Source organism: Helianthus annuus, chromosome 3 (assembly GCF_002127325.2).
Source record: "Helianthus annuus cultivar XRQ/B chromosome 3, HanXRQr2.0-SUNRISE, whole genome shotgun sequence".
In the NCBI taxonomy this organism is placed as follows: Eukaryota; Viridiplantae; Streptophyta; class Magnoliopsida; order Asterales; family Asteraceae; genus Helianthus; species Helianthus annuus.
The window spans coordinates 102,127,127-102,144,349 of record NC_035435.2 but is presented as its reverse complement, the minus strand read 5'-3'; the positions used below and the strand labels follow the sequence as shown (position 1 = coordinate 102,144,349).

The 17,223-nt window shown below is 40.1% G+C and overlaps 1 long non-coding RNA gene and 2 other non-coding genes across 3 annotated transcripts; all 3 read right to left on the bottom strand.

The window, feature by feature from the left end:
* Positions 1-717: 717 nt before the first annotated feature.
* LOC110930537 lies at positions 718-4,661 on the bottom strand. The gene is made up of 3 exons (XR_002587887.2): positions 4,526-4,661; positions 1,124-1,309; positions 718-1,010 (listed from the first exon to the last, which is right to left on the bottom strand). It is a non-coding gene; the product is annotated as an uncharacterized LOC110930537 (long non-coding RNA).
* Positions 2,060-2,255, bottom strand: LOC118491075. The gene has a single exon (XR_004890297.1). It is a non-coding gene; the product is annotated as a U2 spliceosomal RNA (small nuclear RNA).
* On the bottom strand, positions 3,469-3,664 carry LOC118490944. Its single transcript, XR_004890169.1, has one exon. It is a non-coding gene; the product is annotated as a U2 spliceosomal RNA (small nuclear RNA).
* Positions 4,662-17,223: the final 12,562 nt, after the last annotated feature.

The window sequence follows — 17,223 nt, the reverse complement described above, 5'->3', positions numbered from 1 at the left end:
TTTTGAGTTGGAGTATGATGCAAGAAGTTTGAGATTATCACCTTGTTGCCTAGCCAACATATATGCCTCAGGCAGACTGAAAATTCCAAGGAGTTTTAGAGGATTACCAATTTCTGGTTTAAGTGCTTTCAAAAATAGGCTAATTGCATATTCTTCACAAAGAGATACCCGAGTTAATGCTAAATCAAATTCTTGACACAACTCTTGCTCAGTCCCTGTTTCTTGACACTTGATAAGAATGAAGAGAATCTAGAGAGAAAGAGAGGATTTCAGTATCATCAAGCTAACCAACTATGACTGTTACATCCTGTTATTACACCCTCTAACTACCAACTACCTTCTAACAACTAACTAACTAAACATTTACCATTCTAGTCCTTCAACAATCACTTGTTTTACACACTAGACTTACTATTGATATTACACTTTTAACCCTTTGACTATTCAATCGTACCAAGTCCTATTAACTATTGTGATGGCTATACACATGCATAGGAACCACCTCACCTTGGTCCTGTGCACCACCTTCAAAATGCCAAGGAGATTGAGTGCGAAAATATAGAACGGTCCCTAGCCTTGCCTTTTCCAAGTATGATATCTAGGTATTAAAAACAAAAAATAAAAGGATTCAAATCAAGTAACCAACCATTTTTAATAAAAAAATAATTATATCAAATAAATAAAAACTAAATTAATTCAAAAGTACGTGCCAAGTAATTTTTTATTGGGTTTCAAAATTAATAGCAAAGGAACATTTGTACAAGCAATGCTTCTGCTATCTCTTATTTGTAGGAGGAATGTAATATTACAAATGAAAATGTCATGAATACTTGGAGCCTCTAGGGCTATTTTTCTTCAGGTATATCAACACCAACTCTGTAAAATACCTGACCTACTATAACGTGCAAACAGATTAGTTCAGTGATATGCTACTGTGAAGTTGTACTTGAGAAAAGTAAAGTCACGATTAACCATTACAAAAGTTATGCTTTCTCCATTCTTGATCTTGGCTGTTTAGGGAAACCATTACTAAAGTTATTAGAGTTATTAGAAACCAAGACTAGTGAGAGAAGTTAGTAGTAAAGAATGTAATTACAGACTAGTGACGATAAAAACAGCTTACCTACTGTGCACAACATGCCAATAGATTAGTAAGATGACATGTTATGATGAGATTGTACTTGAGAAAAGTATATCCACGCTCAGCTCCAGCAGGACGGACGCCACTTCTTTACTTCATCGGCAACACGTCTCAGAGAATAGAAAAGAGAAACAAACATGTTCCTATTTAAGGGGTCACCAACAAACCCTGCATTGTTGAAACTTGTTGAGCTTTCAAAAAATAGCATCTTAAATGGAGTTAAAAGACAACAATATCAAGAACATACATGAGTACAAGAACCTAGTTGTGCAGTGTAGGACATATGCCAAGCAACATGACCCTTGATTTATTTGTACGACCATGAAAGTCAAATTCAAATGCATCTCTCTAAAAGCCCACCCGAAGGATATAGCATTGTGAAAATAGCCTTACCTCTTAGCAAGGCCCTAGGTTGTGATAACTTAAGTGATTTTGATACTTGTATGGTATATCTCTTGCTGATTATTATGTTGAATCTAGGGAGTTTGATAAATTCTCTCTTAACCAATAAACGTGCCACCTGATTTAACCAATTTTATCAAAGAGGAACCTTAATACATGAATAACCGTTTGGCAATTGTTGAAATACAAACTTCTCACAGCAAACAAATGCAAAATATAAAGATTTGTTATTCACTCATGCTACATGTGCCGACTACAAAAGACATCCATCATATCCTCAAAATAGTGAAACAAAAAATAGATGCCTGAAAAGATTAACAGATGCTAAAACAAAATAAAGAAGCATCCATATTTAGAAAAGTCAGGATTAACAAATTGACTGAATATTGGTGGGGTGCGCCAAGCAAAGGTAGTAGTGCAAGACCAAGGCGACGCTCCTAAACCATTAAAAACTTGACTACCTACTAAACTATTAAAGACTACCTACTAAACTATTAAAAACTTGACTACAAGTTGGAGGGGTGCGCCAAGCCAAGGTAGTAGTGCAAGACCAAGGCGACACTCAAAGACCCCAATAGCAAGCTATTGTGATGGGCCTTTCCCCATAAAAAATAAGATTAATATCGAGTGGGCCGATGGCCCACATATCAGATATTAAACTGATAAGAACAGATACTACACTTGATCTTAGCCAAAAGGCCGAGAAAGGTATGCTTTCTCCCTTCTTGGGCTGCTGTTTATATAGACCGTCTCTTCATCTTTGTATTCTTCACTCAGCAGATGTGGGATTCTGAGACACCTTTTCACCCTTTGGTTTTTTTTTCAGGACTTGATATCATAAATTAGTGCCTAGTTAATACTAGCTTTTTGAGATCTTTAAATGGTTGACTCTAAATCAACCCTCCAGGTCCTGACTTATAACAGGCATAATCCATAACCAAACGTCCACACCTTGAAAATCACTCTTTCAACCTCGAAGAGCTCAAGGTTGCTCACTCGCACTCTCTTATCAATAAACTGAATTCTTTTTTTCGAACCCTGATAACTGGCTATACAGAAACTATCACCTGTGATTCTGTACACTCCTATTAATGAATTCAGATATCCAAATTTACTAAATGGCAGATAGAATTACAATCATTTGCTTGTAAGTTTCTTTGTCCCGTCCGTTTAGCTCAATAACAGAACTTTTTGGCTGCTAAGTGTAATAACATAATTGAAGAGAAACAGAAGGGACAACAGATAATTTAGAAGAATATCAGAAAGATTTAGGATAAATTCATTTTTCATTCCGAATGCTAATAAAGGTTTTCTACCATTATAATAGCCATCACAATAGTTATCAGGGTTAGAGATAAAGAATTCGATTTATTGATTATAAATATTACGAGTGGGCAACCTTGAGCTCAAGCTATGGACCTTGTGGAGTTGTAGGAATGCTCGGGTTTTCAATGGAAGGTTTGGGCCGTGGTTCAAGATGGTAGAATCTGTAAAGGATGTATAAGATGGGAGAACCAACATTTTGAAGAGAAAGAAGGTGAACTGATAAAGGAAAGCATCAATGCAGTTATTAGACGTATTCGGAAGCCAAGACTAGTTCAGAAGAATTCAAAAATAAAAAAGTGAATGAAACCCGTCTGACAATAAAAACAGATTGCCTACCATAACGTGCCAACGGATTAGTTCGGTGATATGCTATGGTGTGGTTGCACGTGAGAACAGTAAATCCTACCAGTTTACAGACTACTGACTACAAAAGGAATCCGTAAAAACATAACTCCCTGTTTCTTTCTTTGTCAAAATAGTAAAAAATAAATATAAAAAAAAAACAGATGCTTGAAAAGATTAACAGAAGGAGCTAATACTAAAAGTCATCACTTTACTGATAAATTCTCTACCATTAACAGTACTAAAACTGCAAATTGGAGGGGTGCGCCAGGCCAAGGCAGTAGTGCAACGCCAAGGCGACGCTCAAAGACCCCAATAGCAAGCTATTGTGATGGGTCTTTCCCCATAAAAAATAAGATTAATATCGAGTGGGCCGATGGCCCACATATCAGATATTAAACTGATAAGAACAGATACTACACTTGATCTTAGCCAAAAGGCCGAGAAAGGTATGCTTTCTCCTTCCTTGGGCTGCTGTTTATATAGACTCCCTCTGCATCTTTGTACTCTTCACTCAGCCGATGTGGGATTCGGTGACACCTTTTTCCCCTTGCTTTCTCAATAATATCTAATTCCATAGATCTGTTTTGGTTTCTTCTAATGCATGAATCCTAATAATACTAGCTAGCTTTAACAGTTCATTTTATGCACTCTCTTATCAATCCAACCCTGATAAATTCAGATATCCTAATTTGCTAAAGGGCTGGCTGATAGAATTACGATCCATTTGCTTGTAGAGTTTGCTTGCTTGCCTTGTGTGTGTACATCCAATGAACCTAAAAAAAGGCAATCATCAATGATAATAGGACTTATTGACTGCTAGGTGGATTCACATAAATGAATACCCTTTACTACAACTGTAACATGTTTGTTCATAGCAAATAGTTCATAAACTTGACCGCCCCCGTCCGTATCAGTGACAAAAGTAATTAGTAAATACATATAATCCACATCCTCAGCAACTTGCATCATTTTGTTAAGAGACATTATTCATCACTCAAGGGAACTCGACCCAGGCACGACATTATCATTTTCTTACAGACATCGAACAAGCTACTGCTGTATCATATAAAAATATTTATTCGTTCACTCATATTACTCTACTGAGTTGTTAACTGCAACATTAAGTTGAAATTGGCAAGAGGCAGACAATTTCCCCAATTAATAAACCTGAAAAATGTCGGATCACTAGGTTATCCTAATTCTAGAAGTGATCATGTTATCAACAAATCACAAATCAGCACCAAAAACGCCTGATTAATAAACCTAATCATCAGGACCATCAGATTTAGGTTACAGAAGATGCAAATGTACCTGATCAGATGAATGATATAGTGATTAAGAGTAACGGTGAGTGAGTGAATGAATATATGGCGTTGAAGTCGTTGTTAGCACAATGCGAGCGTGTCTGTGTAGGTATCGGTATGGCGGGAAAAGCGAGTCGGTGATGTTTTGGGAATTTGCAGAGTACGTAGAGGGTGTTTGGGTTAGCTTATATTTGGAAGAAGAAGAAGAGTAAATTGCCATTCTAGTCCCTAAGTTTTCTTTTTCTCCTCTAGGTCCCTGACTTTTCCTTTTTATTGCTATTTTGATCACATTGCCTAACTTTGTCTAAAAACCAGGTTATAATCAGGGTTAATTTTGGCATTAAATTATTATGAGGTTTATAAATTATGTTGTAAACTACCCCTTGTTATCACTACACAACAGTTATGCCAAAAATACCCCTCGTTATAACCAGATTTTTAGACTAAGTTAGGCAATGTGATCAAAATGGAAAAGTCAAGGACCCAGAGGACAAAAAAACACTATTTCGACCAAACCTCAGGGACTAAAATGACAATTTACTCTTTGGAAGAACTTATAACTTATAGAGTTATAAAAGTTAATAATTATTTAAGTTATTTTTATGTGTTGAGAAGTTGAAAATGATAAATTACTATTTGTAACTTACAATTTATGACTTATATAAGTTAACAAGTTGTTTTTAGAAGGAATCCCAAACACCCCTGTAGTGTTATGTGTACCAATAGTCAAATGGCACCTTCTTTATCAGATTTGTATCGCTTTTTAGACACTAAGACCACACGGTGTGGAGGGCTAGAAGAATAGGCGTTATTTAACATGTGGACGTTACGTCAGCGTGCGTCAAAATAGCGGCGTGGTGGAAAAAAAGGGGGTATGGAAGAGGGGCGTTATTCGACACGAGGCACCTACTTAATATTATTATTTTCTATTAAAAATTATATATTTTCTATTAATTTTGTTAAAAATAATATTATTAGTAATTAGTAATATAATAATTAACAATAATAAAAAAATTACGTAATTTAAATAAAAAAAAAGATTACATAACTAAAACACTGTTACATAACTAAAAAAAAGATTACTTAATTTAAAGTAAAAAAACGAAACATAAAAAAACGAAACTAAGTACGATATTTATCCATTATATCTTTTTTTAGTTTCTCGTACATTTCTCGCTCTTCCCCTTGTAGGTGATCGATCTTCTTCGTTTGTCCACGGGTGTACACGACGATCCTCTTTTGCGTTTTCTTTTTCCGACTCGGTTTTTTATGGTTTCGTTTTCTTCTCGTAGAGGATTCGGGTGGTGTAGGTTGAGTTTTCGGTACGGAATTGGGTGTAGGTGGGGTTTGTGATAGCGGAGTGAGTGGTTGTTGTGGATACCTATGTAACACCCCGTGTTTTCGAATGTCAAAGTCAAAGTCAAAGTCCAAGTCAACTTTGACTTTCTTTGACTGTAGACAGTCGATTTTGTGTTTTAGTTGTATTTATGTGGAGTAAGTGTTGTAATCAGCAAGAACCGTAGTAATCGAATGTGTTTTAACGCGAACCGATCTACGACTGCGAATGATAGGAAGTAACAATGCGATAAAGATAACCAAACAGTAATCAAACCGATCTAACAATCAATCGAACTCGAGACTCGAATTATGCGAATTGTGGTGTTATTATACGTGTGTGTGCCTTATGTGTTACTTGTGCGTGCTCACTTTATGTTTGGTGTGGTATTCAAGCAAATCAATCGAAAATCGAATCGAAACTCGTAAAGCAATCGAACTCAATCGAAACTGACATCGAAACGTGACTTATAGAAGATTGTATGTTAGATATAATGCTTGGGATTAAAAGTAATCTGACTAGGAACTCTATCGTATCCGTATCATCGTCCATCGAAATCAAAACGTCGAAAATCGTCGCAAAATACTCGAAGTGCGTGGCGGATCGAACAGGAAGCATCCTGATCGGACAGGCCAGCCGATCGGCTAGCATCTTGCCAGCCGATCGAGCAGCCCACTCGATCGGAGCTCCCAGCCGATCGGCTGCCACTTTCCTCGTTTGGAAGCCTATAAATAGGGCTGTCATTGTCATACTTTCCATTTTTGGAAAGCTCTGACCGAACCAGCTATCTTCTTCACCTTTTGTCAGATTTCTCTCAATCCCGGTAAGTTTTCACTCTAATTCTGGTATGTTTTTGATCATTTCCTGATTCTACACCTTTCTATCTCTCAAAACTTGAATTCTAACCGTGAAATCACCAAGATCTAAGTGTTCTTGGGTGATGTCATCATGGTGTTCTTGAAGAACTACAAACTTTGGCATCATTCAACCATGGATAGCTTAGATCTAACCGATTTCCACATAAACAAGTTAAGATCCATCATAGATCTAAACATTTTCATGATGTGAAGGATTGAAAGAGGGATTTCCAACCTTTTTCAACTCTTTTACACTCAATGCTTTCAAACCGATAGAAACGGAGCTTGCACCGGCTAACTAATCATTCGAATAGTTAAAAGGTTCAAGACTCAGATTCTATGAACAAGGTTCACCGATTTTGGGTTAAACTCTAAAACCGACATTCTGAACCGTTCACCGGCCGGACTTGGCTGATTCCTGTTCGAGCCAAGGAAACAAGTAGGAACGGAGGTTATCATAGTTCAACACGTTGTCAAGTTACCTTGAAAGAATGACAAATAAACAAACAGCCAAGTGTTAGACGAAAGTCCGACCAGGTCAGAAATGCTGGCCGAATGGCTAGGCTGTTCGAACAGCCCAGCCGATCGGACACACCAGCCGATCGACCGGGCCAGCCGATCGGCTAGCACATGGCGTCCCACTCTCCCTAACTTTTGAAGTATAGTGTTGACGAAGTAATGTTCGATCGAATGGGTCACTCGATTGGTAAACATTACTGTTCGGATCATGAGATACTATGCTTCAACACTTAATCGTTTTCACAACTCGTTCGTAGTAGGGAATGTCAGCCGATCGGACAGACTGTTCGATCGAGTGACATTCGGTGGAGGACCACTCCTGAAGTTCCTAGCCGATCGAGTGAGCTAGCCGATCGAGCGAACCGCTCGATCGACGGACTTGAAAGGTAGGAACACTTCGGTGTTCTCAAATGCTGCAACGAAAACTTCAAAAGTTCAAATCCTCAAACACAAACACACCAGAGGAAGAAACAATCCACTCGAATGGTCCAGCCGATCGAGCCGACATGCCGATCGAACAGGACTGTCCAATCGGATATACCAGCCGATCGAACAGGCCGTCCGATCGAACCTGCCGTTCGATCGACCAGCCTACTCGATCCATTCACACTTGTTTACTTTTTCGCGTTAATTATCATTATGCTATCGAACTATTCATGCTAATCTTACTCTCAGCACTCCCTTCAATCCACAATCAATCACTGTGAGTATACTCGATCCCTTTTTTCTTTTAGCACTTTTGGGTGTTACATACGTTATTTATCAAACCACAATCAAACACAAACTATTTGAATGCTGACCATTTGCATGTGCTACTTGACTAAATGAATGCTGTTTATTATGTTTACACGTGGAATGCAATCTACCTGCCTTAGCAACATAGTACTATAGTTTGGACTCAGCACCCATTCACACGGGGGTGTTTAAGGACAAATACTTGCATGGATTACGGTGGTAATCATGTATTGCGAACCGTCTCGGACGGTTAACCCGCAGTCGTTGGCATCGATGGTCCCATGTCGATAATTAACATGCATCGTTTTCCTCTACGTACGTGCCTGGTTATGCGTAAACTATTCGAACTCTATATGCTATTACTAAACTTGTGTGCTCACCTTTACATTTTATGTATTGACCTTATTTTAACGTATGTAACAGGTAATTAGGATGCTTACTTGCTTGGAAAGCGAGACTTGAATAAGTTTCTAGAAGCCCCCAACAAATAGTTGTCTGCCAAGAACAAGCGTCTAAGGCATAGTTGTCTGTAGATCTTGTCCACCGGCATTACAGCCAGAAAGTCAAAAGAATAGGGGTCTAGAAGCAGATAAACAATTGCTGTAATAATATTTGAATCTGAGTTGTCGGAACAGAATTACTTGTTTAGTTGTTATCTGTAATAATATGTTTGTTTATTCGGGATACGGTATGGGACGTATCTTTAACTGGATTATATAAATAGTTGTTATGTAAACTTCCGAACAATCTGTTTCGCTCAGTGCCGCGCCCCGATGATTCCGCCATCGGTTGGGGTGTGACAGATTGGTATCAGAGCCATAACTATAGGGAATTAGGCAGACACGACCTAGTCCGGGTCGCTGTCTTAGAGACCTAGACTATAGTAAGAACCATCAGACCCAGTTTATGTGCCTTACTCTGTAATTCTTCACTATCACTGCGCTCAAATTTTCAACTACCGTCAGGCGATTCAGTCAGGAAGAGGTGTGAAAACCGCAAACTCCCGACTAAATTTCCTGACTTATGGGGATTCTATTCCTTCATCTCGATATTTTCGTCAATAAACGAGGAGAATTATACCAAATCAGGTGTGAAACCTCATTTTGAAGAAAGTTCTTCTCGGTTTTACTAAAAACAAGGAAGAAATTGCTAAGCCAAGGGGTGAAACCCTAAACTTAGCAGTTTGTTCTGTATTTTATTCATCTCACCAAGGCTTCGATGGACTCCAACGACCTGAACTCACAAGTATGACCTAGGAGGCGCGTGTGGAATGCCCAAGAATCGAGGCAGAAACACAACCTCTAGAGTCGGAAGTGATGACAAGTCTACTGTGAATAGTCGTGTTGCCTTGGTTAGTCGATGTCTAGTAGCTGCAGACAACCTACCTCTCGATTTTATGTGTTCGATCCTGAGAACCGTAACTGTGTACTCTGATGACTTGTGGATTTTATATGTTTATGTGTGCTTTCTTGTTTTACGCTTATGTTTTGGGATGTTATTCGATTTTTGCTATCAACACGCACGACTCGCAATTGCTGTTCTATCTCAATTCGACACCCAGTTAACGCAACTCTAAGACGATGTCATACTATACTGTGCTATACGACTAAGTTAGGTTATTCGATACGATATTCGAACGACACTCGAACTTTGAAGGATAGGTTTTCTGTTTTCTGACTACCTCAGTGATTAAATGCCTAGGTAATTTACGTGTGTCTGTGTTTTGTACTTCTGTGCTTCTGTGTTCTAAGTGTTTCTGTGCTTATGTGTATCTGTGGTTATGTGCATATGTGTTTATGTGATACGTATTTCGACGTGATTCTAAGCTTTAGATAATAGTAGACGTGTGAGGTGAGATTCGATTTCGTTGTGTTGAGACTCGTGACGATGTCTAATGCAGACCATGTCGTCGTCTAGATCCCGACCCCGAGCCCCACTTATCCGCCAGGAAAAGAGGGACAGACGTCTCGCTGCTATCATCTCCAAAACTGTGGCGAAAGTTGTGAGTGAGGTGTATGAAAATGCTAGCAAGTCGTCCGAAGAATCACGAGCTGAAATCCCTAAGGATTCAAGCAAGGCTGCTTTCAGCTTTAAGCAGTTCAAGGCATGCGGACCAAAGGAGTTCACTGGCGAAGATGGTCCAACAGCCATGTTCCACTGGTTTGACTCAGTCGAAGTCACTCTGCGCCAGAGCGGATGTCCTAAGCATCTTCGTACTCTCAATGCTACAGGCGTCTTCCAGTCCCTTGCTCTAGACTGGTGGATGGCCGAACGAAACAAGCGCGGAAATGATGCAGCTTACGGGCTATCATGGAAGGAGTTGAAAGCAATTATGATCGAAGAATTCTCCCCTCCTCATGAGCGCCAAAAGCTGGAGGACGAGTTCTGGGGAATCAAGCAGAAGGATGGAGACAACGCTGCTCTCACTGCTCGCTTCAAGCAGCTTAGCATTATCTGTCCTGATCAAGTCAAGACCTCAGATCAAGCCATCAAGAAGTACTTCCGAGCTCTACCCGACTGCGTAGCCGACTTTGTTCACGCCGCCAAGCCAGCAACGATCGAAGAAACGCCGCTGAGATCAACGATAAGCGAGTAAAGTCTGGTTTCTGGGATAAGCAAACCAAGTCTCTGCATCAAGCCACTGCAACACCCACCGACTCATCTGCTCAATCCTCCAAATCTTCAAGAAGGAGGAAGAAGAACAACAACAGCTCCAGCAACAAGAGCTGTGCTGCCGCAACAAACGCCACTCCCCTACAATCTGTACCAGCTCAACAGCAGCAGCACCAGCGTTCAGCTCCAGTGATCAATGCACCGCCAGCAAAGCGTGCATACACAGGCCCTCACCCACTCTGCCCGACATGTTCGTATCATCATCCAGTGGGTCTAGCTTGTCGTTTTTGCGCTCACTGCAACCTCTACGGTCATTTCACTGCGAACTGCCGTTATGGTCCCCGTCAAGCCCCAGCTCAAGCAACTGTCAACCAAGCTCTACTCCCCGCCCCTCAAGGCCAACAAGCAGCTCAAGCACCAGCAGTCAATGCTCGAGTCTGCTTTGCATGTGGTGACCCTAACCACTTTGCCAACAGATGCCCGAACAGGGTGGTCAAGCAAGAGCCCCAGCAGCAACAGCAACAACAGCAGCCTCAGCAACAGCAGCAAGCAGCCCATGCCCGAACCTTTAACATCAATGCCCGCCAGGCTCAGGCGGATAACAACGTGGTTAATGGTACGTTCCTTGTGAATGGTATTTATGCATCATGTTTGTTTGATACTGGAGCCGATAACTGCTTTGTGTCATTTGAATTCGAGCCAGCAAGTATACGGTGAAACAACGTCGAAAGGTCTTAAGCTTATGTCGTGTATTCAAGCCAGCAAGTATCTCCGCAAGGAATACCGAGCCTTCTTGGCCAACATCGTAGTAGCGGAGAAGGGAAAGAAAAAGAAAGTTGAAGTCAAAGATGTTCCAGTGGTTCGTGAATTTCCTTAGGTGTTCCCTAATGATCTTCCCGGACTACCACCAAGTCGTGATATCGACTGTCGTATCGACCTCATTCCTGGAGCTAACCCCGTCGCCAAAGCCCCTTATCGACTCGCTCCCTCCAAAATGCGGGAACTCTCGAACCAACTCTAGGAATTACTCGAAAAAGGCTTTATTCGCCTAAGCACCTCTCCTTGGGGCGCGCCAGTCCTTTTCGTCAAAAAGAAGGACGGGTCGTTCCGGATGTGCATCGACTATCGGGAATTGAATAAGCTAACCATCAAGAACCGATACCCTTTGCCACGAATTGACGATTTGTTTGATCAGCTACAAGGTGCAGCATGCTTCTCTAAGATCGATCTGCGTTCAGGATACCATCAGCTACGGATTCAAGAGGAAGACATTCCTAAAACTGCTTTTCGGACCCGTTATGGCCATTACGAATTTGTTGTTATGCCCTTTGGTTTAACCAACGCACCCGCGGTTTTTATGGATCTGATGAATCGCGTGTGTAAGCCATACCTTGACCATTTCGTCATCGTGTTCATCGACGATGTCTTGATTTATTCCAAATCGAAAGCTGAACACGCGCAACATCTACGTTTGGTTCTCGAGTTACTCCAGGGGAACCAACTCTATGCCAAATTCTCCAAGTGCGAATTCTGGTTGGAGGAGGTTCAGTTTCTGGGTCACATAGTGAATAGTCGGGGTATCCATGTCGATCCTGCGAAGATTGAAGCTATCAAAAGCTGGATTACGCCTAAGAACCCGTCAGAAGTTCGTTCTTTTCTCGGACTAGCGGGCTATTATCGACGATTCATCGAAGGATTCTCAAGATCGCTGTGCCGCTTACCGCTCTAACCCATAAGGACAAGCCTTTTGTGTGGGGAAACGCACAAGAGACTGCCTTTCAAACCCTTAAACATATGCTGTGCAACGCACCGATTCTTACACTGCCCGACGGAAGCGACAACTTCATTGTCTACTGTGATGCTTCTAACCTTGGTCTCGGCTGTGTTCTCATGCAGCGAGACAAGGATATAGCCTACGCATCTCGTCAGCTCAAGATCCATGAGAAGAACTATACAACCCATGACCTCGAGCTAGCTGTCACACCCTGGCTTTGCGGAAGCGTGGTTAATTTGTGTGACTTCTTAATACCATAGCTTAATCATAACAAAGCTATATGAATTTAAAAACCATGCAAGTCATCCATTAAGTTTTTGAAAACATCATACAATACCATTGTTTTTAACATGCAACCATAACCTGGTTTAGTAACATTACAACTTATAACAAAACATAAACGTGATTTAGGGATTGTGTCTTGTCCAGGTAAGAGACACAACCCTAAACCCTGATGACTTCATGACCAGTGCAGCGGAAAACGTTCCATACCGTGCCAGATCCGTTTAATTTCCTGAAATACATGTGAGTTGAAAAATCAACAATAATGTTGAGCGAGTTCACGTGTAAGTGAGTATGTAAAACATTTGTGAGTATAAAGATAGTTGTGGTATGTAGCAGTGTAAGAGGACTTGTGATCACCAATGGTTTGCAAGGCCACTGACATATGTGAAGTGCAAATAGGGAGACTCAAACCTAGCAGATTTCGCCACGGCAAAGTATGTGGACAAAGTCACCCCACGGTCCGTTTCTAGTTTGGCCGGGGGCTGGGCTCGCTACACCCAGATAGATCTACCGCTCCTGTCCCTCGGTCCCTCCATGAGGACTAATGGCCCCATGTTGTTCCTATCCACTCACATGATCGTATAACACCTCCTTACGTTAAACATACCGTTGTAAAGTACTCGTAAATCATAGTAACATGTATTTCACCCCCGCAATTAAGTAAACTGAAAACAGTTAGAGAAAAGGGGGACATGAACTCACCGAAGTGTGTCTCAAAAAGTATCTCCCAGAAAATCTGCCGTGCGACGACCTACACGTACTAACTTCTATTAGACGGACGGTCGTGCCTTAGTTTAAGGTTTAATGTCTTTGGGAAATAGTTAGGCAACTATTTCGTGTTTACACTTCGTAATTATTTGATAATTATATTCCTTCCCAAGGATGGGGGTTTTGATACATGTGCGTTTTCTTGTAAAACCAAAATATATTATTAAGTCTCACTTAAAATATATTTAAATTCTATCTCCAAAATATAAATATTTTTCCCAAAAATGTTATATTTTATTCCATATAATTTTACCCAAAATAATACTGATAAGAACAATAATAAGTTTATATAGGTTTGGTTTAAAGTCATTACTTATCTACATAAAGACTAGTAATGCTCTCATAAGTAAAGTATTATGAGTTTAGTGCTTTTATGAAAATATGTCAAAAATATTATTCATAACACTTGTCACAAAATATTCTAAGTGTTATTTTTGTAAAACTCCCGTTCTCGGGATTTTTAAATGTTCACAACTTGTGAACTTATTTTATAAAAATATCCATTTATAACTTTTTCATGCCTTGCAAGTATACATATAATTATTTCCTTCAAAAATTATGACTTTTCAAAAAGACCCGTCTTTTAACTTGGTGTGTCTTAGAAAAATCATTTGTAGATGTCGGTTCCATAAGACCATCCACTCACTTAGTTTATTTATTTATTTATTTATTTATTTATTTATTTAAAAAAAAAAAAACACTTTGTTACCAAGTTTATGTTAAAACATGGAGGTGATCTTTTTATATAAACATTAGTCACCTTCTAACTTGTTAACATAAGTTTTTAAATCTTATTTTAACAAGTTAAATTTTTGATGTCCAACATCATCTTACTAGTAAGCATCAAAATAAATAATAACCATCTCAAAACAATTTATTTTATTTTTATTTTTTTTTAACAAGATTCCATCTTATTTTAACCTCTTACTAGCTTTATGTTCAAGTTTGCATTTATGATCTTCTAGTGTTCTTTTATTTACATCACCACATGATTTTTAACCACCAAAAATATAAAGTAAAAGAGGATCAAAGGAGCTTACTACTAGCTTTGAAGCTAGGGAAGAAACACGAGAGAAAACGAGTGGATAAAGGCAAACTAGAGAGGTCCTTGACAAACCGTAAGCTCCACACCTCCTAAAATGGTTACTTGCACCTTGTAGAATACTTGGAACACTTGAAATGGCAACAAAAAAAAAATAATGATGGTGGCAAGGGAGGGTTCGGCCGAAGCTTTTATGGAATGGAGGATGTTTTGTGATGTTGTGAAGATTAGAGAAAAATACTCATTCTTATAACCCACTAAGTATTATTGACCAATGGTTATGATGTTCCTTCTAGTACATCCAATCACATCATAATCTTACAACTTCCAAGGGATGATTACTTTGGGATTTTGGGAGGATTTTTACTAAGTCTTGATGGGTGGGGACGGTTGTCCATGGGGGTGTTATGTGAAAGTTTTTGGTAAATGGGTAAGTTCTTTGGGGGTGCTAGATGTAAGAATTAGGGTGAGTGCTAGTACAATCCAAATCTTCACACAATCCCAAAGTTAATTTACATGGGGAATTGATGGATCTTTTGGGCACATGGGAAAATCGACAATTGAGAAAAAGGGGTCATGTTGTGCCGCCATTTTCATGTAGGGGGAAAGGTTTAGTTCATTTTCAACTAATAATTAAGTAACTAGTTAGTTAACTAGTTAGTTAACTAGTTAGAAATTATGTTTAGTGTATTAGTAGGTAGTAATTTATATTGGGTGTTAGGGTATTCGGGGACCCTAACTGGATCAGAGAAAGACAACAATGTCACTGTCAAATTTTTATGTCCCGGGTAAAGTCCGGTTGTATGGTTGGATATCATTCCGATAAAGCGTCAAATAATTATTTAAAGTGTCGTTGATATTATTTTTAGTGACATAATTTATTCTACAAAGTGTCGGGAATATTTCCTCATGTTTTGGCACTTTATCAGTTAGCCAGAAGCTGGTATGTTAATTAAAGTGCTGTGTTTTGTGCTTAGAGTACGTTTTAGGCACATCCAATTATTATATCTTATTCCTAGAGACGCAGTTCTACAACCCTTGTATCCCTACACACACTATGGGTGTAGTAAAATATTTCTGGCTCATACAGGCCTTTAGAGGCAATATTTGCCTGATGCTGGCTTTATCAGCATGTTCAATGGGTTATCCATTCATAGTGCTACTGTGCTTTTGTGCATCATGTTTGTCACTAGGGTACAACATGTAAATAATGTAGTGACGGAAATCAAAGTATGATGCAGATATGTACAAGTATCAATAGTCAAGTAGCAGTTCATCAGTAATCTCAGTTAAGCACAGTAATTAAGCAGTTAATAGTTAATTAAGTCGTACGGATACCTGGTTTAGTGAGGGTTGTCACATTCTCCCCCCGTTAGAAAAATTTCGTCCCGAAATTTTAAGTTCTGCTTGTAGAAGCAGGGTTCTTAGGAAATAAGTGGGGGTATTTCTCTTTTATTCGGTCCTCACGCTCCCAGGTGAATTCAGGACCATGTCTGGCATTCCAACGAACTTTGACGAGCTTGACACTGCTCCGGCGGGTCTTGTTCACTTTCCAATCCGTAACCTCAACAGGTTCTTCAACGAAGTGGAGCGTGTCGTCAACATGAATCTCGTCGTTAGGAATGACAACGATATCTTGCGTTGGACTTTTCTTCAGATTGGACACATGAAATGTATCGTGAACTCCATTCAGTTCAGCAGGTAGATCCAACTTGTATGCTACGGACCCAATTCTTTCCAGAATCCTGAACGGGCCAATATACCGCGGATTCAACTTCCCACGCTTCCCAAAGCGTGCCACACCCTTCCAGGGTGATACCTTCAACAAAACCATATCACCAACCTCGAACTCTTGAGGTTTCCTGCTTCGATCTGCGTAGGCTTTCTGCCGGTCATGAGCCGCGCTGATGCGGTCTCGGATTCGTGCGATCTTGTCGGTGGTTTCCTGGACTACTTCAGGACCAACCAATTGTCTATCACCAGCGTCAGACCAACAGAGCGGTGATCTGCACTTGCGCCCATATAAAGCCTCGAATGGCGCGGCACCAATACTGGTGTGGTAGCTGTTGTTGTATGAAAACTCAACCAGAGGCAAATGTTTATCCCAGCTGCCGCCCAAATCCATCACACATGCTCTCAGCATATCTTCTAGCGTCTGTATCGTCCGCTCGCTTTGGCCGTCGGTCTGCGGGTGAAAAGCAGTGCTCAGATTCAACTTTGAGCCAAAAGCTTCCTGGAAGGATTGCCATATCCTCGATACGAACCTTCCGTCTCTATCAGAGATGATTGAGAGAGGTACTCCATGGCGTGTAACAATTTCTCTCATGTAAATTTCGGCCAACTTGCTCGTATTATCCTTCTCTCTGATAGGTAAGAAGTGCGCTGACTTCGTTAATCGATCCACTATTACCCAAATAGTGTCATGGCCTTTTGGCGTTCTTGGCAACTTCGTAGCAAAATCCATGGAGATTTGTTCCCACTTCCACTTGGGAATTTCCGGATGTTGCAGAAGTCCTGAAGGCTACTGGTATTCCACTTTAACCTTAGCGCAAGTTAAACATTTGCTCACATAAATAGCCAAATCGCCTTTCATCCTAGGCCACCAATAGTAATTTTTGAGATCTTGGTACATCCTATCCGATCCAGGGTGGATAGAGTACCTTGACTTGTGCGCTTCATCGAAAATAACTTCCCTTAATTTACCAAATAGAGGAACCCAAATCCTTTTCTCAAAACATAACGTTCCTTCCTCGTTTGGCACCAATATCTTCTCCAT